The following is a 12,001-nucleotide window of genomic DNA, read 5'->3' on the forward strand; positions in this document are numbered from 1 at the left end:
TTTAAATACTCAGACATAGAATATGAAGAAAAGCTTTTACAATAGGGATGTACTTGTACAGAAGGGTATAAACAACTCACAGGGTGCTCCTGTCAAATTAGCAGGGCAGAGGAAAGAACGTGGGGCTCCATTGCATCCCATTGGACTGTCAGACAGCTTGAAGTCAAAAGGAAGGAAAATTGGTGGATTTAACTACTAAAAGCATGGTGCAGGGGAAGTATGAGGAAAAAGAAGGATAGAGCAATTTTAACCATTGTAATATATAATAATAATTAAGAACATAAAATAATGTATGCACTATGTAAAATGGAAGAAATTTTTTTATCTGAACTATTACTGTTACTTTCTGATGTCAAAATTTGGAAAATAACAAATATTTAGTTAAACCTTAATCGAGAAGACATATTTTCATATTAAAATAGTTTCCATGTGCAGCTTAGATATAGAGGAAAGCATGTATTCTAGTACTGTCAGCATACTTGAAATAATTTGAGTAATCTTTCCTTAGGTATATTTTGTCAGAAAAATTTCTATTTGGTATTCTGAAAACACCACTGATTACAAAATTCCCTGAAGAAGCTGAGCTGAAGTACAGCATAATGACTGGGAGCTTGTAGGCATATTTTTCCAATATTAGCTTGAAAAGATTGTCAGTAAAGCAGTGGAGGATCTAGGAGTGAGAATAGGGCTGATGAGTGGAAACCACCTCTTCCAGGTAATAATCAGAGCTGATATAAGAAACTTCCTAAATAGTAATTTTTAGTGCTTGTGACTTCCTCGTCCTCCTGCCACCAAAGAGCTTTCAGTGGCTTTGGAATATGCTACAGGCACAGCAATTTTAATACTTGATATTTTAGCATATTTGCATATTTTAATAGTGTATTTTCATATAAAAGTTCTTCAATAATAAGTAAATGTGATATTATGATAGATTATTACAGTGAGTTATTTTTTTGTGACTACCCAAAGTGAGGTGACAATGTTAAAAAACCAACCAACCAAAAAACTAAAAAGTTTTAACAGGGTAAAATAGCTGAAATATTTAGTGTGAAAACAGATTAAAGAAAATAAGCAAAAATCACTCCATATTAGTAACCCTGAGATGTGATTTATCATAAAAGAATCCAAACAAGTGGATGGAAATCTTCCGGGTTTTTATTGACTCCTAGGGCTCTGGGTTTCTATTACGTAACAACCTTCTGTTTTGTAGACTGTAGGCAAAATGAAAATACTTTTCAGTTAACATGAACTGTTGAACTAAACAAAATGGAGGAATTAGTCTAGTTTCTTGTTGAATGTTTAATTTAGATGTAGTAATCTTTCAAGGTTTGTGATCCATTGCACGAAAGAAAAGTCTGTGAAGTGTGTGTCATTACCGAAGAAACTGAGCCTTAGATCAGCCTGGGACTCCTTTCAAGGACACCTTCCAGGTTTTAGGCTGTACGTTCTCACTTTGCACTGGTGGCAAAGGGAAAATAGGCTCTGGTGGAGAATCTTCCTGCTTCCTGTCTAAGGTGGGCACTAACAAATCCCCAGTGCCAAGATGTTCTGTAAAGGAACAGCAGATGCTTGGGAAGCAGTAGGGAATATCCCCCGTGTTCTCTGGGAGCAGCTCTGGACTGCCTTGGGAAAGGCTGGGATTTCCCTGTTGGCATCACCTGCTAAGGGAGCACGAATACAAAGGAAGCAGCAGGGTCACAAAATCTCCCAGGATTATCCTGACCTAGTGCAGTTTACTAATCACTCCTTACATGAAATCTTGTTTGAAAATAGGAAGTAGGTCAGAACTTGTTAAAAAATATTTTCTTTGCTTGTTCCCAAAACAATTAAGACTCATTTTCTGTCGTGCCCAACTAACCAGAGTCATTGGATGGGCTGTCTCTTTGCTTCAGAAGAAAATTCTACCTCTCTCTCCCAGGGGTCTCAGGTCTGACATTACTTTGCCATGACATAAAATCTTTCGTTTTCTGCTGGGCAAATAAAGCAAATTCTCCAACTTCCATCAGAACATGAGTGCATGAGTGCTGGCATATCTAATGTTTGACACATTTGTTATAAACAAAGTAGCAGATGTTACCTTACCCACGTATATTAGTTCATTAGAGAGCATATTTATTTCATTTTAATTTTTAATGTTAACTCTTACATGCACTTTTGTTGTAGCAGAAAAGCCAACATGGCTTTAAAGTTAATGCTTGATGCTCCATGTTATTTTGCCTCAGAGGTTTGGTTGTTTTATTCTTTTTCATAAAACAGGTCTGCTTTTTCCTTAACTCAGAGCAAAATAGTGTCCTTAAATGTAGTCTCCTTTTTGACCTGGTTTTGCTTAAACATACGCTTATGAAATGTGTTTGTATGTTACATATATATATTTATATAAGGTATGGAAAGAGGAGAAAAAGGAAGTTTGGAACAGGAAGCTGGACAAGATCCTCTCAAGGTCCCAGCCTGAATTATCCCGTGGTCTATCTGAGGTGGCTTACAAATCCTGGTTGCCACAGGGAGACTGAGTTAATGAGTCACTTCTGCATCAAAGTTTGACTCAATTCATCCGTGAAATGGGTTCATTGGTCCTGGCCCGAAGGCACAGCTTTGATCCTGCAGCTCCTGTGCTGAGGTCTCATCCTGAGCTTCTGCAGATGACACCAGTCCCCCCTGCCCCCGGGCAGTCCCTGCCCCCAGCCGTGGGAGGTGCTGCTTCTCTCCGACCCTAAGGCTGTTCTAGAGGATTTCATTGTTAGAGGGGTGCGTGTCAGGACAGCTCACACTAAACTGTCTTACACCTAAGAACAGTTACTTGGGTTTTAGGCTCAGAAATCCAGTGATTTCCACAATCTGCTGTTGTGGAAATTGCTAGGAAATTGCTCCTTAAATAATGTGCCTTGGAGAACAGTGAACATACAGTGATAGAAACTTCAGTTCTTCAAGTTGATGAGATCTAGTTATGACCTCTAAATTATGTGGTATCAGCTGTATTTTATTTTCTGAAATATTTTTGTGAATCATCCATGTAAACTGTTATTGTTAGAAAATCTATTAGGAACAAGGTAGTAAACAGTAAAAGATTTCCCAGACGTTATTCCTTCAATGGGTTAAAAAATAAACCGAAGACTGTAGTTTTAGTTTGTACAGTAAAACAGTCATTTTTCTCCATAAAGTAAATAGTTATCAAAACATAAAATGGGTTCTGCTTCCTGAGCATTGCAAGTGAATATGTTTTGGCTGCAGTGGTTGGAATCATAGCTTGTTTCCCACCTCCCTCCTGTCTGGCTGTGGATTGGGTGTGTAAGCACATGTACATTTTTGTTGGGTTTGTGTTTTCTGATGATTCCCAAAAGTGATTTCAAAACTGAGATTGTACATAGCTGTGAATATACCTGTTGTCTATATGAGCAGGGTGCTCTTTTAGCTGGAGTTAAATGGAGTTAACTAGATAATGATCAGAATCTGTTTTCTTTGCTCTGCAGCAAGAAAACCAACCTGACACACAGAAGGAATTTTATTGTACTGCAGAGAGTTCAATTACTGTGGGAATCACTTGAATACATGTCTGTGTTTAGTTAAAAATGAAATCCTGATTAAAAGCAATCAGCAGAGAAACAAAATTGAAATAATCAGGGAATTGCAAAGCAGAGAAAGGATATAAATCTTCTCATAGCTCTTGCACCTGTAAATACACAAAATACAACTCCTGCAACTCATTGTGTAGACAGTGACTTCAGATGCAGATTATCATCATATGTTGGGTACTACAGAGAAATTCTGGGGCTAGAGCTTTGTTCAATGCCAAACAAACTTACCTTAAAAATACGTTTACACATCAGTTTAAGACAAAAAGATTTAATTATTTTAGCACTGTAAGTGGTGATTCTGCTCCAGGAGGTGTCCTTCTACATCAGCATCAGGAGCAAAAAAGCCTTTGGTATTTTTTTTCAGTATCAATTGATTTAGGCAGCTCTTAGCCAAACTATTCTATAACATGACAATATTTTATCATACCCCAAACTGAAATTGAAATTCAGCCAAAAAGTACTGCATGAAAAAACAGAGGAATGTCTGTACTTCTAACTTGAAATTGAAAACAGTTTTCTTTTATAGTTAGAGATGGAATTTCTCTGAGATGCTTTGACTAAAATGGGTAATATAAAGCTGAAGTTTTAATCTGTAGCCAGGGAATTACAAAACCATAATTTTCAATGTATTCAACAATATTTGTAAGAAGAAAAAATTTACTCCCTTTCATTCTTTTTGTAAAACACAGAATGAAAAGCCTTCTTCTACATACCTGTGAATTATAAAGACATCTAACAAGTTTTAGAACCTACCAACAGTTTTTGTATGATAACTCTTAACTGCTTATTACCAATCTTTTCCCAGGAACAGACTGTATCTTTTTTCCTCACTTCCTAATTTTGAAAACAGGCCTACAATTTTACATACCATTTTGCAGTAGAGTGTATAATTCATCTTTTTAATGTTCTCTCTTCATTCTTTTAATTACAGTTTTAAATTTTTATCTATATTCTAATTTCCATGGAATCAGACATGCTAATCCATCCTTTAATAATATGTTTACATTTTACTTCTTTCAGGATGGGAGTAAATTTAGGTGCACTTTAATTTATCTTTCAGTTTTGCATTTTCTGAAATCTGCATTGCAGATTGATATCTTTTTGAATATATGCATAGATATGTACCTATATAGATATGTATCATAACATGCATATTGAGGATCAGTGAAACCTCAGTGTAGTTTTACAGCTCCTCAGGCATTATTTCTTTCAGAATTAATTATTGCTGCTGTCACTGCAGGGTAATAAAAATACTAAATGGATGTCTTAAAAGCTGTTGGTATTGTAGCTACTCCTGGAAATATCAGAATGTATTTCCTTGCAGCAGGGAATTGAGTCTGGGATAGCTCCCTGTGCCAGTGCCACGGCCACCTGCCCAGTTTTTGCCCATCCTGCAGGAATGTCTCTGGCCAGCTCCTGAGCCCTGGTTTCATGTGCATTTCTGCCCCAGGAGCGTTGCACCAAGTTAACAAAGGGTGATTATTAGTAGCTGCACCTAGGCAAACCTTCTGTCTTCCAGCAGTCTGAGCTTCCCCCAGCATTAATCACTTTAATAGGAATTCCGAAGCCAGATATTAAACGTGTCCCTTAAAGCAAAGAGCACAGGAGCTGCTGTAGAGGGTCAGACCTGCTGTACGTGTGTCCCCTGTGGCCACAACTGTCACCAGGTACAAGATCCCTCTTGAGAGCCATTGGGTGTTTAGCTCTCAGGGTAATACTGCTTTCAGTCCTGAGACTGATTATTTTATATCTGGAAGTATCAGGGTTTGTATCCCTTTATTCTCTGTGTAGTTGGCATGCCTCGTTAGAAACAGAAACCGTAAGTCAACTCCGTGATTGTTTCAGTAAATCTGGGCCCCCAGGGGAGCTGTGCTGGGATGTTCTAGCTTTTTTCATTGATTGTGGCAGAAATACCAATATGGAGGGTATTAAACCCCAAGTCAGCAAAGTACTTCAGCAAGTATCTTCTTTTATATATGTGTGTAGCCGCTCTCATTTCAGCCACATTGCTATAATAACTTGCTGTACTTTAAATCCCCTTTTGTGATAAGGCTGCTGTTTATGATGCACAGATCCTCTGAAGAAGGTTGCTGCAGTTTCTGGCGTTGTGCCCCATCTCCCGTGCCAGGGGTTAACGTGCCCATGCCAGCGCTGGCAGGGCAGGGCGTGTGTGCACATCTCGCCTTCCTCTGGTGACAGCTTGGCATCTCCTGTTAAGCTGTGCTTGTGAGCGACCTCTGTGGAAGGTCGAGGTTGACAGCTAGGGGCAGTAATGTCTTAAGCTGCAAAATTCCTCCAAGGATATGTCAGTACTTAGAGAACGACCAGGGAAAGATATGAGTGATCAAAGAGCTGCAGACAGAGGGCTGTTGTGTAAGGAAGGCCTTTCCATATTTTTCAGACCCTGCTTTTGACACCCAGCACAGCAGCAAGCATTTGTAGTTAGAATGTGCCTTGTACCTTTTTCTTAGGCTCAAGGAATTGTGTTCTGCTAAATCTGCTCTCCAGGATCTAGCCCAAGAAAGCGTGCCAGGATATCAGGTTGCTAGTTAATATGACTAAAGTATTCAATTACTTCCTAAGAACGGGATTTTTTATTTCCTTAAGTTGCACTGGTGGTCTGCAGTCCCACTTTTAATTTGGAGCTCTTCTTTCTTATATTAATTTTCTACATTTTGCAGGTTGTGCAAAGGGGAGCTTTTGCATGTTTTTCTTAATTTTGTTTTTAAAGAAAAAATGTGCTAAGCATGGATAGAAGACATCATTTTCTTCCTCAAAGTAAGCAGCAAGATAAGTCTCCACATTAAAGCATAAGATGTAGTATTGCAGGTTATAAGAGATAATGAACCATTATAAAATGCTTCAGGAGTCGAAGACTGCCCCTTTTCTTGAAGCCTCACTAATTGTACTGGATCAGACCCATGAGGCTGAAGCAAATGGGTTGTCTTCATGGTGGACAGACTCCCTGTTAGACCCTGACACAAAGATCTGCTGAGCCATTGGTTTGGCAAAGTTCACTAATGAGGAGGTGAAATCTGAGGTATCTTTCCAAAAAATGAGTAAGTTAGAGAAGTGTTGCAATCACTCGTTCATAGAATGGTGTGGGTTGGAAGGGATCTTAAAAATTACCATGTTCCAAACCCTTCCAACTTTTCCTTCTGACACCTTCCCCTGAGGGTGCATTCAGTCCCACTGTCTGTGTCACCAGCAGCGGTGTCACACAGTGCCAGCCCAGCACTGACCCCTGAGCAATGCTGCCTGTCCCTGGCCTCCACCTGGACAGGGAGCTGCTGTCCTCAACTCTGAGTGAGGCCATCCAGGGAGACCACTCTCTGAGTGAGACATGGATCTGAAGGGGGGCACTTAGATAAGGCAGTGGTCTTATCTAAGTGACCCTCAGCAAATCCATGCCTGCCCACTCCAGGGACAAGACTGTATTGTGTGGGACAATGACAAATGCTTGGCAAGTCCAGGTAGGTGACAGCAGGTGCTCTTCCCGTACCCACCAGTGCCGTAACCACATTGTAGAAAACATGAGCGTATCCATGAACTATTCCCATTTGTATGTGTGCTCTGTGGTTTTCCAGCAGTTTTAGGAGTTGTGAGAGGCACGAGGTTTTGATTACAGCATTATGGTCATACACACATCACCTCACACAATGTTGCATCTGCCTTCCTGCCAGAAGCATGCCTTGTTTTCCAGGGGGAGTGAATTAATATCTCAGACTATCTCACTTTGCTTTTAAAATTATTACCTAAATCTAGTTTCCTGTTCCTTCCATATATTGTTCTGTCTTTGATCGCATCTATATCTGGGGAAAAATGGAATAGGAAAGATAGGGATTTAATTAGTGGTGATAGCCAGAGGGTATAACTGTCATCCCCAGAATGAATGACTGCTTCCCACTGGTAGCAGCAGATCTAGCAAATTTGTATCCCACAGTTGATCTACCTGTTGTTATTATTATTGCACTAGGAATTCCCATGTGTGTTGATCACATACTTACCAGGTGATTGATTAGTCTGCTCCAGGAGTATTGAGTCTTTTCACTAATGTTTTCAGTATTTTTCCTTTGCAGCGCTTCCATTTTGTCACATCTTGTTTTCTCTGACTTGGGCTCTGGAGAGATCTGTACAAGCCTATGCAGATTAGTTTTGCCACTAATGCACAAGTCCCCTGTAAGTGATCTGTCCTTCCATTCTGACTAAACATCTGCATTGTTTTCAGTGAATTAGAAATGAACTCTGCTGCTATTTTCTCTTCAGTAGGGATGCACATTTCTAATTTCCTGTTAGAGAAGTTGTTTATTAAAAAATCTGTGTGTTCATTATTTTGCTTATGAAGGTGGAGCACCTTCATATGCAGAACATAATTAGCACTTGGAATTGTTTTGATCTAGTTTTCTTTAGGTAAACTCTTCACTAATAGAAGATTTCTACTGGTGAGAAAGCTCCTTTAGACTCCTGGCATCAAAGCCTAACTAAGTGAATGTCATCATTCAGCTGGGTTTTCAGTGCAGTGCAAATAATTTGAAATACCTTTCCAAACACTGATTTTTATGATGATTTTGCTTGGGGTAATTTGGGGGAGGGGGGAAAGGAAGTTATGAAATGCAGAATATTTCTTGAAGAAATTAAATAAGTGAAGCATAGAACTTCTCATTCAGATTGAGGGCTTTATAGAAAAGTGACATGCTGAAAAAAATTCTCTTTTGGCTGCACAATAAGATAAGGAGAAGCAAATGGAAAATATCTGTCATTTGGACAGACAAACATCTTGGAAAATGTTCCTTGTGGAAATCTCTCATCTGTTTCTGGTATCTTAGGTGGTTGCAGTTGCTCCTCTGAGGCAGCTCTTTCCAATGCTGATCTGCCCCTTACAACCTGTTCCACCTCTTCAAAAAAACAGGTACAGGATTGGCTTTGTTTCACAAAAAATGCAGATTTTGCATGGTCACCTACTGATAATGTCAGCCACAATGTTTTGAAAATTGGTTGCATATTTTATCTCTTTCTGGTAATTTAAAAACTCTGATATAGTGACCCTTTGAAAAGCAGACTACATTTTCAGCTGCTGTGTTATAAATTCCCACTTTTTCTCTAATGTTACATTTCTCTGACTACTAGAGCACTGCATTCCATGTTCTTCATTCCACCTCATTTCTAAAGAGTGGAACGATCTTTTTTGTGTTGCTATTACTTTCTTGAAAGTTGATGGAAAGCCAGATCCCTACAAATTGTTGCATTCATACAATAAAAATATGTAGAAATACACATACAAACTCCTGCTCCAGGCTGTATTTTTGGATCTGTAGAATATATTTGAACATTAACCATGTATTTTCCATTTAATCATCACCTTAATTGAATTTCACTTAAATAATGGAGGTGACAGTATTAATCTTCCATATTGATTAACCAGACAGAAAACACTTCTTCACCTGGTAGTGAGGTGACAGATTTATATCCAGAGAATGAGTACTGATGTGTTTAATTTACCTCCAAATTGAACTGATAAGGTACAGATTACATAGACCGAAGTTGGAAGTTAATTCTCATGTGCGAGTCCTTCTTGCTCAGACCAATAACAAAGACTCCAGACAACTGATAGTTTGGTGGAGTTTAAATATTATTTCCACAGGCAAAACAAGTAGTTTCCACACAAGGTGCAGAAATGTCATGTATATCCATATATACAATTTTATATATTTATACATATATATACACTTTGTGTACTCCTAAGACTTCCTTCAAATTTCTTTCTACTAAAAATTTAATAAAACATACAACTGTCATATTTCTTTTGAGTCTAGGTTATTATTCTCTAATTATGTATTGCATCTTCCTCTATGAGGAACAGGCATCTCCAGGGTTAAATGTGTACCTTTGCCAATGGAACGTTCAGCCCCTGAACCTGGAATTAAAACAAGTGCCACCAGATAAGGGTTCAATAAACAATTTGCAGAATTGTCTCCCTTTTCCCCATAACACAGAAAGTCTCCCATAACATGCAAATTAGCAAATGCAATTGAAACAATAAAATGGTCTTTGAAATAAAAAGAGAGTAAGAATAATAATCCTTAACGGATCCATTATCACTCTCCCTCTTCTGTTTAAGCCTCTTTGCTGCAATAATCAAATCTGCAGTTAGTCACTGATGAACACCATCATAGATTAATTCTGTTATTTTCCTGCAGGCCTTAGAAGTACCTTTTGACCATGACAGACCTTGTCCAGTGATTGACAAGGGTTCTGATAGCTCGTTTCACAGGTTTTTTTTGCATCTTAAGGGCTGAATTGCTAGAGGCAAAAGCTATGCAGAGAGAAAATCAAGTCTTATCAGTGCTTCCCAAATTCTTGTTTAGGTTTTTCCTCTTGAGCTTCTGCCTGCCTTTACTGATTTAATTAATGCTTCTCTGTCCCCGGGTTACATACCTGCTGACTTTAAATCTGTTGCCATTTATCCTTTATTAAAGCAACATTCTATGCCTGATGATTTGGCTGATAGCTATAAAACTACTGCCAAACACCCATTCCCATCAGAGATCCTTGGAAACAGGGACATTAGATTTTTATTTTTAATGAAAAGGGATAAAATTTATCTTAATAGTTTAAATATCCTGAAGCTCTTTAGAAGGTAATTAACTTTGATTGACTTGGACATTCTTAGTTCTCCTTTCATTCATGTCAGTGTTGCTTTGGAAAAGAAATTCTTCTAAAAGAGCCACTTGATTCTGCTTGTAATGGTGAAGTTAAGGAAGGGATCCAGTGGAACTGGCAATACTTTTAGCCTTAAACTTGTTTCTCCTGCTCTGCATTGAACCTTGCTTTGAAGCTTAAATTCACATTGGTTCTCAAATACTGTCCAGGGGCTGACCATCTGTTAGAGCAGAAGGGAACCTGCAAAATGAAAAGCAAATCATTACCAACCCCATGAGTTTCTTGACATTGGGGAGATCCACTGTACAGCCTGATTTGTGAAAATTTGTCTCCTTCTGAATAAAAACCACCTTGTAGCTATTATTATTTAAAAACAATGATGTACATTATTTTTCATTAGTGCCCTGTAGCACAACAGATTTCCTCTACAGTCTATTTCCTCTACACAGTTGTCTGCTCTGACTACAATGGGGCTTTCAGTTTTTTTCAAGTCATAGGTTAGATTTTCTAAGAGAAATAGACCTCTGCATAATAGATTTAAAGCTGTTGATGAGACTTGCTCCTCTTAATTAACTCTTTCTGAGACTGTAGAAGCAGCCTATGGGCCCTTAGATGTCTGCAAGCCATGAGAGGCAAAGTTCTGGACTAGGATCCTACAGAAGCAGTTTAGGAGCCAGCATGTCCCTGTCAATCTCCATTTCTCTATGGCTTTCTTCAGCAGTTCTCTACTAATGTTTCTTTACGCCTCTTTCTGTAACCTTAAGCTTTAATTAAATTAGCCTACAAAATACACAAATTTTCATTTACTGACTGTTAAATGTTAGGATAACACACGAGTAAGTGGATGTAAAAGTCCCATAAAGAACAGTTAATCTTGTGTTCACAACTTGGTTGTAGCCTAAATCCAGCTGATCTTTTAAAATACTCAGAGGGCATCAAATGAAATCAGCAGGAGGTAGATGCAAAGAAGCTTATTCTTCATACACTACAAAATGGTCCAGAATGTGTGTCTGAGGGTATTGAGGGTTCTAAAATTTCACATGTGTAAAAAGTGACTGGGAAATACAATGAAAGAAAAATCATCCAGTGGAGATCTTTAAATGGGAAGATGCCATACCGGGGCCAGAAGAGCCTGAACTCAAACTGCTGGAAGCCAGGGCAGTACCAGTTCATTTCATCTGCTCTTACTCTGTTCTCAGACTTGCTCCTACTTCTGAGATTTTTTTACCCATTGTGACTGATGAGATTCAGGGTGATCCTGTATCATGCTTATTTTCCTATTTAAGTGCTTTTCCCTCTTGACCCTGTCTTTCTATTGGACTGCCTCTGGATTATCTCCTTAGTTAAACATTTGCCATCTATAATGCTTTAATAATAGGTTTTACTCTGGATGTATTCATTCAAACATTAGTACTTTAGATGGTACAGGTGGTTCTGTTGAAATTTTTATGCCTGATTTGATTTAATCTTTTTTAACAATGTTTGTCCAAGATTTAGCATTTGAGTGAGTAAAATTAAAATTAACCTCAGCATTTGAAAACTAAGTTTTGGAATCCCATCTGCCATAACATTTTTTTCAAGCACAACAAGTTTTGAAAGCATTGAAATGCCAAAATTGTGACTTTGCTCCATAAGATTCGTGTCAATTCCTTTCTTTTCTTTTACTGATCTTAGATGTTTTTAAGTTCCAATTGTAGCTGTATTTATACTTTTGGAAAATGACATTATGCAACTAAAATCTGCTGTGATTGAAATTATAAGATACAGAT

Source organism: Onychostruthus taczanowskii, unplaced genomic scaffold (assembly GCF_017590055.1).
Source record: "Onychostruthus taczanowskii isolate IOZ18803 unplaced genomic scaffold, ASM1759005v1 scaffold19, whole genome shotgun sequence".
Classification (NCBI taxonomy): Eukaryota; Metazoa; Chordata; class Aves; order Passeriformes; family Passeridae; genus Onychostruthus; species Onychostruthus taczanowskii.